This window comes from Calliopsis andreniformis, unplaced genomic scaffold (assembly GCF_051401765.1).
Source record: "Calliopsis andreniformis isolate RMS-2024a unplaced genomic scaffold, iyCalAndr_principal scaffold0027, whole genome shotgun sequence".
Classification (NCBI taxonomy): Eukaryota; Metazoa; Arthropoda; class Insecta; order Hymenoptera; family Andrenidae; genus Calliopsis; species Calliopsis andreniformis.
In genome coordinates this window covers 6,810,595-6,832,594 of record NW_027480436.1, presented here as the reverse complement: position 1 = coordinate 6,832,594, position 22,000 = coordinate 6,810,595, and positions in this window count along the sequence as shown.

Below are 22,000 nucleotides of genomic sequence, written 5' to 3'. Positions count from 1 at the left end.
TGCTGCTCCACATCTGATAGCTACGGCCTTAGAAGTTAACGCCGGAAGCATAAAATACAATATAAATACAACAGCTTTGCCATCTTATAAAATGAATAATTGCAACAAGTGTGAATGTTATGGTCATTTCTACGTTCCGGGAAACCTAGGCTTCAGTCTAGGGCCTTCCTCCACCAGATCGAATAGTTAGGGCCTTAGAAGTCAACGCCAGAAGCATAAAATTCCATAAAGGTGCAACAGCTTTGCATCGTGTAACAGGAATAACCGCAAACAGTGTGATAGTACTGGTCATTACTACGTTCCGGGTAATCTAGGCTTCACTGTAGGGCGTTGCTCCACCAAATCGAATAGTTAGGGCCTAAGAAGTCAACGCCCGAAGCATAAAATACAATATAAGTACAACAGTTTTTCCATCGTATAAAATGAATGATTGCGAACATTGTGAAAGTAATGGTCATTTCTACGTTCCGGGCAACCTAGGCTGCACTCTAGGGTGTTGCTCCACCAGATGGAATAGCTAAGGCCTTAGAAGTCAACGCCCGAAGCATAAAATGCAAAGTAAATAGGACAGTTTTTCCATTGTATAAAACGAATAACTGCAACCAGTATGAAAGTACTGGTCATTTCTACGTTCCGGGTAACCTAGGTTTCACTGTAGGGCGTTGCTCCCCAAATCGAATAGTTAGGGCCTTAGAAGTCAACGCCCGAAGCATAAAATACAATATAAATACAACAGCTTTGCCATCGTATAAAATGAATAATTGCAAACAGTGTGAAGGTAATGGTCATTTCTACGTTCCGTGCAACCTAGGCTTCACTCTAGGGCGTTGCGCCACCAGATCGAATAGTTAGGGCCTAAGAAGTCGACGCCAGAATCATAAAATACGATATATATACAACAGCTTTTCCATCGTAGAAAACGATTAATGGCAACCAGTGTGAATGTTATGGTCATTTCTACGTTGCGGGCAACCTAGGCTTCAGTCTAGGGCCTTGCTCCACCAGCTCGAATAGGTAGGGCCTTAGAAGTCAACGCCAGAAGCATAAAATACGATAAAGGTGCAACAGCTTTTCATCGTGTAGCAGGAATAACTGCAAACAGTGTGATAGTACTGGTCATTACAACGTTCCGGGTAATCTAGGCTTCACCCTAGGGCGCTGTTCCACCGGATCGAATAGCTGGGCACTTAGAATTCATCGCCAGAAGGATAAAATACAATATAAGTACAACAGTTTTTCCATCGTATGAAATGAATATTTGCAAACATTGTGAAAGTAATCGTCATTTCTACGTTCCGGTCAACCTAGGCTTCACTCTAGGACGTTGCTCCACAAGATCGTATAGTTTGGGCCTATGCAGTCAACGCCAGAAGCATAAAATACAATAAAGGTGCAACAGTTTTTCCATCGTATAACAGGAATAATTGCAACCAGTGTGAAGGTAATGGATGTTCTACGTTCCCGGCAACCTAGGCTTCACTCTAGGGCGTTGCTCCACCAGATCAAATAGTTAGGGCCTAAGAAGTCGACGCCAGAAGGATAAAATACAATATAAGTACAACAGTTTTTCCATCGTATGAAATGAATAATTGCAGACATTGTGAAAGTAATGGTCATTTCTACGTTCCGGGCAACCTAGGCTTCACTCTAGGGCGTTGCTCCACCAGTTCGAATAGTTAGGGCCTTAGAAGTCAACGCCCGAAGCATAATATGCAAAATAAATAGAACAGTTTTTCCATTGTATAAAACGAATAACTGTAACCAGTGTGAAAGTGCTGGTCATTTCTACGTTCCGGGCAACCTAGGCTTCACTGTAGGGCGTTGCTCCACCAGATGGAATAGCTAAGGCCTTAGAAGTCAACGCCCGAAGCATAAAATGCAAAGTAAATAGGACAGTTTTTCCATTGTATAAAACGAATAACTGCAACCAGTCTCAAAGTACTGGTCATTTCTACGTTCCGGGTAACCTAGGTTTCACACTAGGGCGTTTCTCCACCAGATCGAATAGCTAGGGACTTCGACTTCAACGCCAGAAGGATAAAATACAATATACGAACAAAAGTTTTTCCATCGTATAAAATGAATAATTGCAGACATTGTGAAAGTAATGGTCATTTCTACGTTCCGGTCAACCTAGGTGTCACTCTAGGGCGTTGCTCCACCACATCTAATAGCTACGGCTTTAGAAGTCAACGCCAGGAGCATAAAATACAATATAAATACAACAGCTTTTCCATCGTATAAAATGAATAATTGCAAACAGTGTGAAAGTAATGGTCATTTCTACGTTCCGGGTAACCTAGGTTTCACACTAGGGCGTTGCTCTACCAGATCCAATAGCTAGGGTCTTAGAATTCATCGCCAGAAGGATAAAATACAATATAAGTACAACAGTTTTTCCATCGTATGAAATGAATAATTGCAGACATTGTGAAAGTAATGGTCATTTCTACGTTCCGGGCAACCTAGGCTGCACTCTAGGGTGTTGCTCCACCAGACGGAATAGATAGGGACTTAGAATTCAATGCCAGAAGCATAAAATGCAATACAAATATAACAGCTTTTCCATCGTATAAAACGAATAATAGCAACCAGTGTGAAAGTTATGGTCATTTCCACTTTCCGGGCTACCTAGGCTTCACTCTAGGGCGTTGCTGCACCAGTTCGAATAGTTAGGGCCTTAGAAGTCAACGCCCGAAGCATAATATGCAAAATAAATAGAACAGTTTTTCCATTGTATAAAACGAATAACTGTAACCAGTGTGAAAGTACTGGTCATTTCTACGTTCCGGGCAACCTAGGCTTCACTGTAGGGCGTTGCTCCCCAAATCGAATAGTTAGGGCCTTAGAAGTCAACGCCCGAAGCATAAAATACAATATAAGTACAACAGTTTTTCCATCGTATAAAATGAATGATTGCGAACATTGTGAAAGTAATGGTCATTTCAACGTGCCTGGCAACCTACGTGTCACTCTAGGGCGTTGCTGCTCCACATCTGATAGCTACGGCCTTAGAAGTTAACGCCGGAAGCATAAAATACAATATAAATACAACAGTTTTGCCATCTTATAAAATGAATAATTGCAACAAGTGTGAATGTTATGGTCATTTCTACGTTCCGGGAAACCTAGGCTTCAGTCTAGGGCCTTCCTCCACCAGATCGAATAGTTAGGGCCTTAGATGTCAACGCCAGACGCATAAAATTCCATAAAGGTGCAACAACTTTGCATCGTGTAACAGGAATAACCGCAAACAGTGTGATAGTACTGGTCATTACTACGTTCCGGGTAATCTAGGCTTCACTGTAGGGCGTTGCTCCACCAAATCGAATAGTTAGGGCCTTAGAAGTCAACGCCCGAAGCATAAAATACAATATAAGTACAACAGTTTTTCCATCGTATAAAATGAATCATTGCGAACATTGTGAAAGTAATGGTCATTTCTACGTTCCGGGCAACCTAGGCTGCACTCTAGGGTGTTGCTCCACCAGATGGAATAGCTAAGGCCTTAGAAGTCAACGCCCGAAGCATAAAATGCAAAGTAAATAGGACAGTTTTTCCATTGTATAAAACGAATAACTGCAACCAGTCTCAAAGTACTGGTCATTTCTACGTTCCGGGTAACCTAGGTTTCACACTAGGGCGATTCTCCACCAGATCGAATAGCTAGGGACTTCGACTTCAACGCCAGAAGGATAAAATACAATATACGAACAAAAGTTTTTCCATCGTATAAAATGAATAATTGCAGACATTGTGAAAGTAATGGTCATTTCTACGTTCCCGTCAACCTAGGTGTCACTCTAGGGCGTTGCTCCACCACATCTAATAGCTACGGCTTTAGAAGTCAACGCCAGGAGCATAAAATACAATATAAATACAACAGCTTTTCCATCGTATAAAATGAATAATTGCAAACAGTGTGAAAGTAATGGTCATTTCTACGTTGCGGGCAACCTAGGCTTCAGTCTAGGGCCTTGATCCACCAGCTCGAATAGGTAGGGCCTTAGAAGTCAACGCCAGAAGCATAAAATACGATAAAGGTGCAACAGCTTTTCATCGTGTAGCAGGAATAACTGCAAACAGTGTGATAGTACTGGTCATTACAACGTTCCGGGTAATCTAGGCTTCACTCTAGGGCGCTGCTCCACCGGATCGAATAGCTAGGGACTTAGAAGTTAACGCCCGAAGCATAAAATACAAAATAAATACAACAGTTTTTCCATCGTATAAAACGAATAATAGCAACCAGTTGAAAGTTATGGTCACTTCTACGTTCCGGGCGACCTAGGCTTCACCCCAGGGCGTTGTTCCACCAGATCGAATAGTTAGTGCCTTAGAAGTCAACGCCAGAAGCATAAAATTCAATAAAGATGCAACAGCTTTTGCATCGTATAAAAGGAATAACTGCAAACAGTGTGAAAGTACTGGTCATTTCTACGTTCCGGGTCACCTGGGCTTCTCTCTAGGGCGGTGCTCCACCAGATCAAATAGTTACGGCCTAAGATGTCAACGCCAGAAGCATAAAATACAATATAAGTACAACAGCTTTTCCATCGTATATAATGTTTATTTGCAAACAGTGTGGAAGTAATGGTCATTTCTACGTTCCGGGCAACCTAGGCTGCACTCTAGGGTGTTGCTCCACCAGAGGGAATAGATAGGGACTTAGAATTCAATGCCAGAAGCATAAAATGCAATATAAATATAACAGCTTTTCCATCGTATAAAACGAATAATAGCAACCAGTGTGAAAGTTATGGTCATTTCCACTTTCCGGGCAACCTAGGCTTCACTCTAGGGCGTTGCTCCAGCAGTTCGAATAGTTAGGGCCTTAGAAGTCAACGCCCGAAGCATAATATGCAAAATAAATAGAACAGTTTTTCCATTGTATAAAACGAATAACTGTAACCAGTGTGAAAGTACTGGTCCTTTCTACGTTCCGGGCAACCTAGGCTTCACTGTAGGGCGTTGCTCCACCAAATCGAATAGTTAGGGCCTTAGAAGTCAACGCCCGAAGCATAAAATACAATATAAGTACAACAGCTTTTCCATCGTATAAAATGGATGATTGCGAACATTGTGAAAGTAATGGTCATTTCTACGTGCCTGGCAACCTGCGTGTCACTCTAGGGCGTAGCTGCTCCACATCTGATAGCTACGGCCTTAGAAGTTAACGCCGGAAGCATAAAATATAATATAAATACAACAGCTTTGCCATCTTATAAAATGAATAATTGCAACCAGTGTGAAAGTAATGGTCATTTCTACGTTCCGGTTAACCTAGGCTGCACTCTAGGGTGTTGCTCCACCAGATGGAATAGCTAGGGCCTTAGAAGTCAACGCCAGGAGCATAAAATACAATATAAATACAACAGCTTTTCCATCGTATAAAATGAATAATTGCAAACAGTGTGAAAGTAATAGTCATTTCTACGTTCCGGGCAACCTAGGCTGCACTCTAGGGTGTTGCTCCACCAAATCGAATAGTTAGGGCCATAGAAGTCGACGCCAGGAGCATAAAATACAATATAAATACAACAGCTTTTCCATCGTATAAAATGAATAATTGCAACCAGTATGAAAGTTATGGTCACTTCTACTTTCCGGGCAATCTAGGCTTCACCCTAGGGCGTTGCTCCAACAGATTGAATAGTTAGGGCCTTAGAAGTCAATGCCCGAAGCATAAAATGCGTTAAAAATACAACAGTTTTTCCATCATATAACAGGAATAATTGCAACCAGTTTGAATGTGATGGCCATTGCTACGTTCCGGGCAACCTAGGCTTCACTCTGGGGCGTTGCTCCACCAGATGGAATTGCTAGGGCCTTAGAAGTCAACGCCCGAAGCATAAAATACAAAATAAATAGTACAGTTCTTCCATCGTATAAAACGAATAATTGCTACCAGTGTGGAAGTTATGGTCATTTCTACTTTCCGGGCAACCTAGGCTTCACCCTAGGGCGCTTCTCCACCAGATGGAATAGTTAGGGCCTATGAAGTCAACGCCAGAAGCATAAAACACGATATAAATACAACAGTTTTTCCACCGTATGAAACGAATAATCGCAACCAGTATGAAAGTTATGGTCATTTCTACTTTCCGGGCAGCCTAGGCTTCACCCTAGGGCGTTGCACCACCTGATCGAATAATTAGGGCCTTAGAAGTCAACGCCCGAAGCATAAAATACAAAATAAATAGAACAGTTTTTCCATCGCATAAAACGAATAATTGCGAGCAGTGTGAAAGTTATGGACATTTCTACTTTCCGGGCAACCTAGGCTTCACCCTAGGGCGTTGTTCAACCAGATGGAATAGTTAGGGCCTAAGAAGTCAACGCCAGAAGCATAATGTACACTAAAAATGCAACAGCTTGTCCATCGTATAACAGGAATAATTGCAACCAGTGTGAATGTGATGGTCATTTCTACGCTTCGGGCAACCTAGGCTTCACTCTAGGGCGTTGCTCCACCAGATCAAATAGGTAGGGCCTAAGAAGTCAGCGCCAGAAGCATAAAATACAATATAATTACAACAGCTTTTCCTTCGAATAGAATGTATATTTGCAAACAGTGTGAAAGTAATCGTCATTTCTACGTTCCGGGCAATCTAGGCTTCACCCTAGGGCGTTGCTCCACCAGATCGAATAGTTAGTGCCTAAGAAGTCAACGGCAGAAGCATAAAATACAATATAAATACAACAGCTTTTCCATCGTATAGAATATATATTTGCAAACAGTGTGAAAGTAATGGACATTTCTACATCCCGAGCAAGCTAGGCTTCACTCTAGGGTTTTGCTCCACCAGATCGAGTAGTTAGGGCCTTAGAAGTCAACGCCAGAAGCATGAAATACAATAAAGATGCAACAGTTTTTCCATCGTATAACAGGAATAATTGCAACCAGTGTGAAGGTGATGGTCATTTCAACGTACCGGGCAACCTAGGCTTCACCCTAGGGCGTTGCTCCACCAGATGGAATAGTTAGGGCCTAAGAAGTCAACGCCAGCAGCATAAAATACGATATAAATACAACAGCTTTTCCATCGTATAAAACGAATAATTGCAACCAGTGTGAAAGTTATGGTCATTTCTACGTTCCGGGCAACATAGGCTTCACTCTTGGACGTTGCCCCACGAGATCGAGTAGCTCGGACCTTAGAAGTGAAAGCCAGAAGCAGAAAAACCAATAAAAATGCAACAGTTTTTCCATCGTATAGCATGAATTGTTGCAACAAGTGAGAAATTAATGACCATTTCGACGTTTCGGGCATCCTAGACTTAACTCTGCGGCATTGCTCCACCAGGTCGAAGTGTTAGGGCCTTGGAATTCAACGCCAGAAGCATAAACTACAAAATAAATACAACAGTCGTTCAATCGTATAAAACGAATAATTGCAACCTGTGTGAAGGTTATGGTCATATCTACGTTCCGGACAACCTAGGCTGCACTGTAGGGTGTTGCTCCACCAGATCGAATAGTTAGGGCCTTAGAAGTCAACGCCAGAAGCATAAAATACAAAATAAATAGAACAGCTCTTACATGTATAAAACGAGTAATTGCTACCAGTGTGAAAGTTATGGTCATTTCTACGTTCCGGGCAACCTAGGCTTCACCCTAGTGCGTTCTTCCACCAGATGGAATAGTTAGGGCCTAAGAAGTCAACGCCAGAAGCATAAAATACGATATAAATACAACAGCTTTTCCATCGTATAAAACGAATAATGGTAACCAGTGTGAAAGTTATGGTCATTTCTACGTTCCGGGCAACCTAGGCTTCACTCTAGGACGTTGCTCCACCAGATCGAATAGTTAGGGCCTAAGAAGTCAACGCCAGAAGCATAAAATACAATAAAGCTGCAACAGTTTTTCCATCTTATAACAGGAATAATTGCAACCAGTGTGAATGTAATGGTCATTTGTACGTTCCGGGCAACCTAGGCTTCACTCTAGGGCGTTGCTCCACCAGATCGAACAGTTAGTGCCTTAGAAGTCAACGCCCGAAGCATAAAATACAAAATAAATACAACAGATTTTCAATGTATAAAACGAATAATTACTACCAGTGTGAAAGAGTTGGTCACTTCTACGTTCCGGGCAACCCTGGCTTCACCCTTGGGCGTTGTTCCACCAGATCGAGTAGGTAGGGCCATGGAAGTCAACGCCCCAAGCATAAAATACAATAAATATACAAGAGTTTTTCCATCGTATAACAGGAATTATTGCAACCAGTGTGAAAGTGATGGTCATTTCTACGTTCCGGGCAACCTAGGCTTCACTCTGGGGCGTTGTTCCACCAGATCGAATGGTTAGGGCCTATGAAGTCGACGCCAAAAGCATAAAATACAATATAAATATAACAGTTATTCCATCGTATAAAACAAATAATTGTTTCCAGTGTGAAAGTTATGATCATTTCTACGTTCCGGGCAACATAGGCTTCACTCTTGGACTTTGCCCCACGAGATCGAGTAGCTCGGACCTTAGAAGTCAGCGCCAGAAGCATAAAATACAATAAAAATACAACAGGTCTTCCATCGTATAGCATGAATAATTGCTGCCAGTGTGAAAGTTATGGTCATTTCTACGTTCCGGGCAACCGAGGCTTCACTCTGGGGTGTTGCTCCAACAGATCGAATAGTTAGGACCTTAGAAATCAACGCCCGAAGCATAACATACAAAATAAATAGGACAGCTTTTCCATGTATAAAACGAATAATTGTTACCAGTGTGAAAGCTATGGTCATTTCTACGTCCCGGGCAACCTAGGCTTCACCATAGGGCATTGTTCCACCAGATGGAATAGTTGGGGCCCAAGAAGTCGACGCCATAAGCATAAAATACGATATAAATACAACAGCTTTTCCATCGTATAAAACGAATAATGGCAACCAGTGTGAAAGTTATGGTCATTTCTACGTTCCGGGCAACCTAGGCTTCACTCTAGGTCGTTGCTCCACCAGATCGAATAGCTAGGGCCTTAGAAGTCAACGCCAGAATCATAAAATACAATATAAATACAACAGTTGTTCCATCGCATAACAGGAATAATTGCAACCAGTGTGAAAGATATGGTCATAACTACGTTCCGGGCAACCTAGGCTTCACTCTTGGACGTTGCCCCACCAGATCGAATAGCTAGGACCTTAGAATTCAAATACAGAAGCAGAAGATACAATAAAAATGCAACAGTTCTTCAATCGTATAGCATGAATAATAGCAACCAGTGTGAAAGTAACGATCATTTCGACGTTTCGGGCATCCTAGACATAACTCTGAGGCATTGCTCCACCAGGTCGAAGTGTTAGGGCCTTGGAATTCAACGCCAGAAGCATAAACTACAAAATAAATACAACAGTCTTTCAATCGTATAAAACGAATAATTGCAACCTGTGTGATGGTTATGGTCATATCTACGTTCCGGACAAACTAGGCTTCACTGTAGGGTGTTGCTCCACCAGATCGAATAGTTAGGGCATATGAACTCAACGCCAGAAGCATAAAACACAATAAAGGTGCAGCAGCTTTTCCATCGTGTAACAGGAATAATTGCAACCAGTGTGAAAGGTATGGTCATTTCTACTTCGCGGGCAACCTAGGCTTCACTCTAGGGCGTTGCTCCACCAGATCGAATAGTTAGGGCCTTAGAAGTCAGCGCCCTAAGCATAAAATGCAAAATAAATAGAACAGTTTTTCATTGCATAAAACGAATAACTGCAACCAGTGTGAAAGTACTGGTCATTTCTACGTTCCGGGCAACCTAGGCTTCACTCTAGGGCGTTGCTCCACCAGATCGAATAGTTAGGGCCTATGAAGTCAACGCCAGAAGCATAAAATACAATAATGGTGCAACAGTTTTTCCATCGTATAACAGGAATAATTGCAACCAGTGTGAAGGTAATCGTATGTTCTACGTTCCGGGCAACCTAGGCTTCACTCTAGGGCGGTGCTCCACCAGATCAAATAGTTAGGGCCTATGAAGTCAGCGCCAGAAGCATAAAATACAATATAAATACAACAGCTTTTCCATCGTATAGAATGTATATTTGCAAACAGTGTGAAAGTAATGGACATTTCTACATCCCGAGCAACCTAGGCTTCACACTAGGGCGTTGCTCCACCAGATCGAGTAGTTAGGGCCTTAGAAGTCAACGCCAGAGGCATGAAATACAATATAAATACAACAGCTTTTCCATCGTATAAAACGATTAATTGAAACCAGTGTGAAAGTTATGTACATTTCTACATTCCGAGCAACCTAGGCTTCACTCTATGGTGTTGCTCCACCAGACCGAATAGTTAGGGCCTTAGAAGTAAACGCAGGAAGCATAAAACACATTAAAAATACAACAGCTTCTCCATCGTATAAAACGAATAATTGCAACCGGTGTGAAAACTATGGACATTTCTACATTTTGAGCAACCTAGGCTTCACTCTAGGGCGTTGCTCCACCAGACCGAATAGTTAGGGCCTTAGAAGTCAACGCCAGAGCATAAAATACAATAAAGATGCAACAGTTTTTCCATCGTATAACAGGAATAATTGCAACCAGTGTGAAGATGATGGTCATTTCTACGTTCCGTGCAACCTAGGCGTCACTCGAGGGCGTTGCTCCACCACATCTAATAGCTACGGCCTTAGAAGTCAACGTCAGAAGCATAAAATACAATATAAATACATCAGTATTTCCATTGCATAAAATGAATAATTGCAATCAGTGTGAAGGTAATGGTCTTTTCTACGTTCCGGGCAACCTAGGCTTCACTCTAGGGCGGTGCTCCTCCAGATCAAATAGGTAGGGCCTAAGAAGTCAGCGCCAGAAGCATAAAATACAATATAATTACAACAGCTTTTCCTTCGAATAGAATGTATATTTGCAAACAGTGTGAAAGTAATCGTCATTTCTACGTTCCGGGCAATCTAGGCTTCACCCTAGGGCGTTGCTCCACCAGATCGAATAGTTAGTGCCTAAGAAGTCAACGGCAGAAGCATAAAATACAATATAAATACAACAGCTTTTCCATCGTATAGAATATATATTTGCAAACAGTGTGAAAGTAATGGACATTTCTACATCCCGAGCAAGCTAGGCTTCACTCTAGGGTTTTGCTCCACCAGATCGAGTAGTTAGGGCCTTAGAAGTCAACGCCAGAAGCATGAAATACAATAAAGATGCAACAGTTTTTCCATCGTATAACAGGAATAATTGCAACCAGTGTGAAGGTGATGGTCATTTCTACGTACCGGGCAACCTAGGCTTCACCCTAGGGCGTTGCTCCACCAGATGGAATAGTTAGGGCCTAAGAAGTCAACGCCAGCAGCATAAAATACGATATAAATACAACAGCTTTTCCATCGTATAAAACGAATAATTGCAACCAGTGTGAAAGTTATGGTCATTTCTACGTTCCGGGCAACATAGGCTTCACTCTTGGACGTTGCCCCACGAGATCGAGTAGCTCGGACCTTAGAAGTCAAAGCCAGAAGCAGAAAAACCAATAAAAATGCAACAGTTTTTCCATCGTATAGCATGAATTGTTGCAACAAGTGAGAAATTAATGACCATTTCGACGTTTCGGGCATCCTAGACTTAACTCTGCGGCATTGCTCCACCAGGTCGAAGTGTTAGGGCCTTGGAATTCAACGCCAGAAGCATAAACTACAAAATAAATACAACAGTCTTTCAATCGTATAAAACGAATAATTGCAACCTGTGTGAAGGTTATGGTCATATCTACGTTCCGGACAACCTAGGCTGCACTGTAGGGTGTTGCTCCACCAGATCGAATAGTTAGGGCCTTAGAAGTCAACGCCAGAAGCATAAAATACAAAATAAATAGAACAGCTCTTACAGGTATAAAACGAGTAATTGCTACCAGTGTGAAAGTTATGGTCATTTCTACGTTCCGGGCAACCTAGGCTTCACCCTAGTGCGTTCTTCCACCAGATGGAATAGTTAGGGCCTAAGAAGTCAACGCCAGAAGCATAAAATACGATATAAATACAACAGCTTTTCCATCGTATAAAACGAATAATGGTAACCAGTGTGAAAGTTATGGTCATTTCTACGTTCCGGGCAACCTAGGCTTCACTCTAGGACGTTGCTCCACCAGATCGAATAGTTAGGGCCTAAGAAGTCAACGCCAGAAGCATAAAATACAATAAAGCTGCAACAGTTTTTCCATCTTATAACAGGAATAATTGCAACCAGTGTGAATGTAATGGTCATTTGTACGTTCCGGGCAACCTAGGCTTCACTCTAGGGCGTTGCTCCACCAGATCGAACAGTTAGTGCCTTAGAAGTCAACGCCCGAAGCATAAAATACAAAATAAATACAACAGATTTTCAATGTATAAAACGAATAATTACTACCAGTGTGAAAGAGTTGGTCACTTCTACGTTCCGGGCAACCCTGGCTTCACCCTTGGGCGTTGTTCCACCAGATCGAGTAGGTAGGGCCATGGAAGTCAACGCCCCAAGCATAAAATACAATAAATATACAAGAGTTTTTCCATCGTATAACAGGAATTATTGCAACCAGTGTGAAAGTGATGGTCATTTCTACGTTCCGGGCAACCTAGGCTTCACTCTGGGGCGTTGTTCCACCAGATCGAATGGTTAGGGCCTAAGAAGTCGACGCCAAAAGCATAAAATACAATATAAATATAACAGTTATTCCATCGTATAAAACAAATAATTGTTTCCAGTGTGAAAGTTATGATCATTTCTACGTTCCGGGCAACATAGGCTTCACTCTTGGACTTTGCCCCACGAGATCGAGTAGCTCGGACCTTAGAAGTCAGCGCCAGAAGCATAAAATACAATAAAAATACAACAGGTCTTCCATCGTATAGCATGAATAATTGCTGCCAGTGTGAAAGTTATGGTCATTTCTACGTTCCGGGCAACCGAGGCTTCACTCTGGGGTGTTGCTCCAACAGATCGAATAGTTAGGACCTTAGAAATCAACGCCCGAAGCATAACATACAAAATAAATAGGACAGCTTTTCCATGTATAAAACGAATAATTGTTACCAGTGTGAAAGTTATGGTCATTTCTACGTCCCGGGCAACCTAGGCTTCACTCTAGGTCGTTGCTCCACCAGATCGAATAGCTAGGGCCTTAGAAGTCAACGCCAGAATCATAAAATACAATATAAATACAACAGTTGTTCCATCGCATAACAGGAATAATTGCAACCAGTGTGAAAGATATGGTCATAACTACGTTCCGGGCAACCTAGGCTTCACTCTTGGACGTTGCCCCACCAGATCGAATAGCTAGGACCTTAGAATTCAAATACAGAAGCAGAAGATACAATAAAGATGCAACAGTTTTTCCATCGTATAACAGGAATAATTGCAACCAGTGTGAAGATGATGGTCATTTCTACGTTCCGTGCAACCTAGGCGTCACTCGAGGGCGTTGCTCCACCACATCTAATAGCTACGGCCTTAGAAGCCAACGTCAGAAGCATAAAATACAATATAAATACATCAGTATTTCCATTGCATAAAATGAATAATTGCAATCAGTGTGAAGGTAATGGTCTTTTCTACGTTCCGGGCAACCTAGGCTTCACTCTAGGGCGGTGCTCCTCCAGATCAAATAGGTAGGGCCTAAGAAGTCAGCGCCAGAAGCATAAAATACAATATAATTACAACAGCTTTTCCTTCGAATAGAATGTATATTTGCAAACAGTGTGAAAGTAATCGTCATTTCTACGTTCCGGGCAATCTAGGCTTCACCCTAGGGCGTTGCTCCACCAGATCGAATAGTTAGTGCCTAAGAAGTCAACGGCAGAAGCATAAAATACAATATAAATACAACAGCTTTTCCATCGTATAGAATATATATTTGCAAACAGTGTGAAAGTAATGGACATTTCTACATCCCGAGCAAGCTAGGCTTCACTCTAGGGTTTTACTCCACCAGATCGAGTAGTTAGGGCCTTAGAAGTCAACGCGAGAAGCATGAAATACAATAAAGATGCAACAGTTTTTCCATCGTATAACAGGAATAATTGCAACCAGTGTGAAGGTGATGGTCATTTCTACGCACCGGGCAACCTAGGCTTCACCCTAGGGCGTTGCTCCACCAGATGGAATAGTTAGGGCCTAAGAAGTCAACGCCAGCAGCATAAAATACGATATAAATACAACAGCTTTTCCATCGTATAAGACGAATAATTGCAACCAGTGTGAAAGTTATGGTCATTTCTACGTTCCGGGCAACATAGGCTTCACACTTGGACGTTGCCCCACGAGATCGAGTAGCTCGGACCTTAGAAGTCAAAGCCAGAAGCAGAAAAACCAATAAAAATGCAACAGTTTTTCCATCGTATAGCATGAATTGTTGCAACAAGTGAGAAATTAATGACCATTTCGACGTTTCGGGCATCCTAGACTTAACTCTGCGGCATTGCTCCACCAGGTCGAAGTGTTAGGGCCTTGGAATTCAACGCCAGAAGCATAAACTACAAAATAAATACAACAGTCTTTCAATCGTATAAAACGAATAATTGCAACCTGTGTGAAGGTTATGGTCATATCTACGTTCCGGACAACCTAGGCTGCACTGTAGGGTGTTGCTCCACCAGATCGAATAGTTAGGGCCTTAGAAGTCAACGCCAGAAGCATAAAATACAAAATAACTAGAACAGCTCTTACATGTATAAAACGAGTAATTGCTACCAGTGTGAAAGTTATGGTCATTTCTACGTTCCGGGCAACCTAGGCTTCACCCTAGTGCGTTCTTCCACCAGATGGAATAGTTAGGGCCTAAGAAGTCAACGCCAGAAGCATAAAATACGATATAAATACAACAGCTTTTCCATCGTATAAAACGAATAATGGTAACCAGTGTGAAAGTTATGGTCATTTCTACGTTCCGGGCAACCTAGGCTTCACTCTAGGACGTTGCTCCACCAGATCGAATAGTTAGGGCCTAAGAAGTCAACGCCAGAAGCAGAAAATACAATAAAGGTGCAACAGTTTTTCCATCTTATAACAGGAATAATTGCAACCAGTGTGAATGTAATGGTCATTTGTACGTTCCGGGCAACCTAGGCTTCACTCTAGGGCGTTGCACCACCAGATCGAACAGTTAGTGCCTTAGAAGTCAACGCCCGAAGCATAAAATACAAAATAAATACAACAGATTTTCAATGTATAAAACGAATTATTACTACCAGTGTGAAAGAGTTGGTCACTTCTACGTTCCGGGCAACCCTGGCTTCACCCTTGGGCGTTGTTCCACCAGATCGAGTAGGTAGGGCCATGGAAGTCAACGCCCCAAGCATAAAATACAATAAATATACAAGAGTTTTTCCATCGTATAACAGGAATTATTGCAACCAGTGTGAAAGTGATGGTCATTTCTACGTTCCGGGCAACCTAGGCTTCACTCTGGGGCGTTGTTCCACCAGATCGAATGGTTAGGGCCTAAGAAGTCGACGCCAAAAGCATAAAATACAATATAAATATAACAGTTATTCCATCGTATAAAACAAATAATTGTTTCCAGTGTGAAAGTTATGATCATTTCTACGTTCCGGGCAACATAGGCTTCACTCTTGGACTTTGCCCCACGAGATCGAGTAGCTCGGACCTTAGAAGTCAGCGCCAGAAGCATAAAATACAATAAAAATACAACAGGTCTTCCATCGTATAGCATGAATAATTGCTGCCAGTGTGAAAGTTATGGTCATTTCTACGTTCCGGGCAACCGAGGCTTCACTCTGGGGTGTTGCTCCAACAGATCGAATAGTTAGGACCTTAGAAATCAACGCCCGAAGCATAACATACAAAATAAATAGGACAGCTTTTCCATGTATAAAACGAATAATTGTTACCAGTGTGAAAGTTATGGTCATTTCTACGTCCCGGGCAACCTAGGCTTCACCATAGGGCATTGTTCCACCAGATGGAATAGTTGGGGCCCAAGAAGTCGGCGCCATAAGCATAAAATACGATATAAATACAACAGCTTTTCCATCGTATAAAACGAATAATGGCAACCAGTGTGAAAGTTATGGTCATTTCTACGTTCCGGGCAACCTAGGCTTCACTCTAGGTCGTTGCTCCACCAGATCGAATAGCTAGGGCCTTAGAAGTCAACGCCAGAATCATAAAATACAATATAAATACAACAGTTGTTCCATCGCATAACAGGAATAATTGCAACCAGTGTGAAAGATATGGTCATAACTACGTTCCGGGCAACCTAGGCTTCACTCTTGGACGTTGCCCCACCAGATCGAATAGCTAGGACCTTAGAATTCAAATACAGAAGCAGAAGATACAATAAAGATGCAACAGTTTTTCCATCGTATAACAGGAATAATTGCAACCAGTGTGAAGATGATGGTCATTTCTACGTTCCGTGCAACCTAGGCGTCACTCGAGGGCGTTGCTCCACCACATCTAATAGCTACGGCCTTAGAAGTCAACGTCAGAAGCATAAAATACAATATAAATACATCAGTATTTCCATTGCATAAAATGAATAATTGCAATCAGTGTGAAGGTAATGGTCTTTTCTACGTTCCGGGCAACCTAGGCTTCACTCTAGGGCGGTGCTCCTCCAGATCAAATAGGTAGGGCCTAAGAAGTCAGCGCCAGAAGCATAAAATACAATATAATTACAACAGCTTTTCCTTCGAATAGAATGTATATTTGCAAACAGTGTGAAAGTAATCGTCATTTCTACGTTCCGGGCAATCTAGGCTTCACCCTAGGGCGTTGCTCCACCAGATCGAATAGTTAGTGCCTAAGAAGTCAACGGCAGAAGCATAAAATACAATATAAATACAACAGCTTTTCCATCGTATAGAATATATATTTGCAAACAGTGTGAAAGTAATGGACATTTCTACATCCCGAGCAAGCTAGGCTTCACTCTAGGGTTTTGCTCCACCAGATCGAGTAGTTAGGGCCTTAGAAGTCAACGCCAGAAGCATGAAATACAATAAAGATACAACAGTTTTTCCATCGTATAACAGGAATAATTGCAACCAGTGTGAAGGTGATGGTCATTTCTACGTACCGGGCAACCTAGGCTTCACCCTAGGGCGTTGCTCCACCAGATGGAATAGTTAGGGCCTAAGAAGTCAACGCCAGCAGCATAAAATACGATATAAATACAACAGCTTTTCCATCGTATAAGACGAATAATTGCAATCAGTGTGAAAGTTATGGTCATTTCTACGTTCCGGGCAACATAGGCTTCACTCTTGGACGTTGCCCCACGAGATCGAGTAGCTCGGACCTTAGAAGTCAAAGCCAGAAGCAGAAAAACCAATAAAAATGCAACAGTTTTTCCATCGTATAGCATGAATTGTTGCAACAAGTGAGAAATTAATGACCATTTCGACGTTTCGGGCATCCTAGACTTAACTCTGCGGCATTGCTCCACCAGGTCGAAGTGTTAGGGCCTTGGAATTCAACGCCAGAAGCATAAACTACAAAATAAATACAACAGTCTTTCAATCGTATAAAACGAATAATTGCAACCTGTGTGAAGGTTATGGTCATATCTACGTTCCGGACAACCTAGGCTGCACTGTAGGGTGTTGCTCCACCAGATCGAATAGTTAGGGCCTTAGAAGTCAACGCCAGAAGCATAAAATACAAAATAAATAGAACAGCTCTTACATGTATAAAACGAGTAATTGCTACCAGTGTGAAAGTTATGGTCATTTCTACGTTCCGGGCAACCTAGGCTTCACCCTAGTGCGTTCTTCCACCAGATGGAATAGTTAGGGCCTAAGAAGTCAACGCCAGAAGCATAAAATACGATATAAATACAACAGCTTTTCCATCGTATAAAACGAATAATGGTAACCAGTGTGAAAGTTATGGTCATTTCTACGTTCGGGGCAACCTAGGCTTCACTCTAGGACGTTGCTCCACCAGATCGAATAGTTAGGGCCTAAGAAGTCAACGCCAGAAGCATAAAATACAATAAAGGTGCAACAGTTTTTCCATCTTATAACAGGAATAATTGCAACCAGTGTGAATGTAATGGTCATTTGTACGTTCCGGGCAACCTAGGCTTCACTCTAGGGCGTTGCTCCACCAGATCGATCAGTTAGTGCCTTAGAAGTCAACGCCCGAAGCATAAAATACAAAATAAATACAACAGATTTTCAATGTATAAAACGAATAATTACTACCAGTGTGAAAGAGTTGGTCACTTCTACGTTCCGGGCAACCCTGGCTTCACCCTTGGGCGTTGTTCCACCAGATCGAGTAGGTAGGGCCATGGAAGTCAACGCCCCAAGCATAAAATACAATAAATATACAAGAGTTTTTCCATCGTATAACAGGAATTATTGCAACCAGTGTGAAAGTGATGGTCATTTCTACGTTCCGGGCAACCTAGGCTTCACTCTGGGGCGTTGTTCCACCAGATCGAATGGTTAGGGCCTAAGAAGTCGACGCCAAAAGCATAAAATACAATATAAATATAACAGTTATTCCATCGTATAAAACAAATAATTGTTTCCAGTGTGAAAGTTATGATCATTTCTACGTTCCGGGCAACATAGGCTTCACTCTTGGACTTTGCCCCACGAGATCGAGTAGCTCGGACCTTAGAAGTCAGCGCCAGAAGCATAAAATACAATAAAAATACAACAGGTCTTCCATCGTATAGCATGAATAATTGCTGCCAGTGTGAAAGTTATGGTCATTTCTACGTTCCGGGCAACCGAGGCTTCACTCTGGGGTGTTGCTCCAACAGATCGAATAGTTAGGACCTTAGAAATCAACGCCCGAAGCATAACATACAAAATAAATAGGACAGCTTTTCCATGTATAAAACGAATAATTGTTACCAGTGTGAAAGTTATGGTCATTTCTACGTCCCGGGCAACCTAGGCTTCACCATAGGGCATTGTTCCACCAGATGGAATAGTTGGGGCCCAAGAAGTCGACGCCATAAGCATAAAATACGATATAAATACAACAGCTTTTCCATCGTATAAAACGAATAATGGCAACCAGTGTGAAAGTTATGGTCATTTCTACGTTCCGGGCAACCTAGGCTTCACTCTAGGTCGTTGCTCCACCAGATCGAATAGCTAGGGCCTTAGAAGTCAACGCCAGAATCATAAAATACAATATAAATACAACAGTTGTTCCATCGCATAACAGGAATAATTGCAACCAGTGTGAAAGATATGGTCATAACTACGTTCCGGGCAACCTAGGCTTCACTCTTGGACGTTGCCCCACCAGATCGAATAGCTAGGACCTTAGAATTCAAATACAGAAGCAAAAGATACAATAAAGATGCAACAGTTTTTCCATCGTATAACAGGAATAATTGCAACCAGTGTGAAGATGATGGTCATTTCTACGTTCCGTGCAACCTAGGCGTCACTCGAGGGCGTTGCTCCACCACATCTAATAGCTACGGCCTTAGAAGTCAACGTCAGAAGCATAAAATACAATATAAATACATCAGTATTTCCATTGCATAAAATGAATAATTGCAATCAGTGTGAAGGTAATGGTCTTTTCTACGTTCCGGGCAACCTAGGCTTCACTCTAGGGCGGTGCTCCTCCAGATCAAATAGGTAGGGCCTAAGAAGTCAGCGCCAGAAGCATAAAATACAATATAATTACAACAGCTTTTCCTTCGAATAGAATGTATATTTGCAAACAGTGTGAAAGTAATCGTCATTTCTACGTTCCGGGCAATCTAGGCTTCACCCTAGGGCGTTGCTCCACCAGATCGAATAGTTAGTGCCTAAGAAGTCAACGGCAGAAGCATAAAATACAATATAAATACAACAGCTTTTCCATCGTATAGAATATATATTTGCAAACAGTGTGAAAGTAATGGACATTTCTACATCCCGAGCAAGCTAGGCTTCACTCTAGGGTTTTGCTCCACCAGATCGAGTAGTTAGGGCCTTAGAAGTCAACGCCAGAAGCATGAAATACAATAAAGATACAACAGTTTTTCCATCGTATAACAGGAATAATTGCAACCAGTGTGAAGGTGATGGTCATTTCTACGTTCCGGGCAACATAGGCTTCACTCTTGGACGTTGCCCCACGAGATCGAGTAGCTCGGACCTTAGAAGTCAAAGCCAGAAGCAGAAAAACCAATAAAAATGCAACAGTTTTTCCATCGTATAGCATGAATTGTTGCAACAAGTGAGAAATTAATGACCATTTCGACGTTTCGGGCATCCTAGACTTAACTCTGCGGCATTGCTCCACCAGGTCGAAGTGTTAGGGCCTTGGAATTCAACGCCAGAAGCATAAACTACAAAATAAATACAACAGTCTTTCAATCGTATAAAACGAATAATTGCAACCTGTGTGAAGGTTATGGTCATATCTACGTTCCGGACAACCTAGGCTGCACTGTGGGGTGTTGCTCCACCAGATCGAATAGTTAGGGCCTTAGAAGTCAACGCCAGAAGCATAAAATACAAAATAAATAGAACAGCTCTTACATGTATAAAACGAGTAATTGCTACCCGTGTGAAAGTTATGGTCATTTCTACGTTCCGGGCAACCTAGGCTTCACCCTAGTGCGTTCTTCCACCAGATGGAATAGTTAGGGCCTAAGAAGTCAACGCCAGAAGCATAAAATACGATATAAATACAACAGCTTTTCCATCGTATAAAACAAATAATGGTAACCAGTGTGAAAGTTATGGTCATTTCTACGTTCCGGGCAACCTAGGCTTCACTCTAGGACGTTGCTCCACCAGATCGAATAGTTAGGGCCTAAGAAGTCAACGCCAGAAGCATAAAATACAATAAAGCTGCAACAGTTTTTCCATCTTATAACAGGAATAATTGCAACCAGTGTGAATGTAATGGTCATTTGTACGTTCCGGGCAACCTAGGCTTCACTCTAGGGCGTTGCTCCACCAGATCGAACAGTTAGTGCCTTAGAAGTCAACGCCCGAAGCATAAAATACAAAATAAATACAACAGATTTTCAATGTATAAAACGAATAATTACTACCAATGTGAAAGAGTTGGTCACTTCTACGTTCCGGGCAACCCTGGCTTCACCCTTGGGCGTTGTTCCACCAGATCGAGTAGGTAGGGCCATGGAAGTCAACGCCCCAAGCATAAAATACAATAAATATACAAGAGTTTTTCCATCGTATAACAGGAATTATTGCAACCAGTGTGAAAGTGATGGTCATTTCTACGTTCCGGGCAACCTAGGCTTCACTCTGGGGCGTTGTTCCACCAGATCGAATGGTTAGGGCCTAAGAAGTCGACGCCAAAAGCATAAAATACAATATAAATATAACAGTTATTCCATCGTATAAAACAAATAATTGTTTCCAGTGTGAAAGTTATGATCATTTCTACGTTCCGGGCAACATAGGCTTCACTCTTGGACTTTGCCCCACGAGATCGAGTAGCTCGGACCTTAGAAGTCAGCGCCAGAAGCATAAAATACAATAAAAATACAACAGGTCTTCCATCGTATAGCATGAATAATTGCTGCCAGTGTGAAAGTTATGGTCATTTCTACGTTCCGGGCAACCGAGGCTTCACTCTGGGGTGTTGCTCCAACAGATCGAATAGTTAGGACCTTAGAAATCAACGCCCGAAGCATAACATACAAAATAAATAGGACAGCTTTTCCATGTATAAAACGAATAATTGTTACCAGTGTGAAAGTTATGGTCATTTCTACGTCCCGGGCAACCTAGGCTTCACCATAGGGCATTGTTCCACCAGATGGAATAGTTGGGGCCCAAGAAGTCGACGCCATAAGCATAAAATACGATATAAATACAACAGCTTTTCCATCGTATAAAACGAATAATGGCAACCAGTGTGAAAGTTATGGTCATTTCTACGTTCCGGGCAACCTAGGCTTCACTCTAGGTCGTTGCTCCACCAGATCGAATAGCTAGGGCCTTAGAAGTCAACGCCAGAATCATAAAATACAATATAAATACAACAGTTGTTCCATCGCATAACAGGAATAATTGCAACCAGTGTG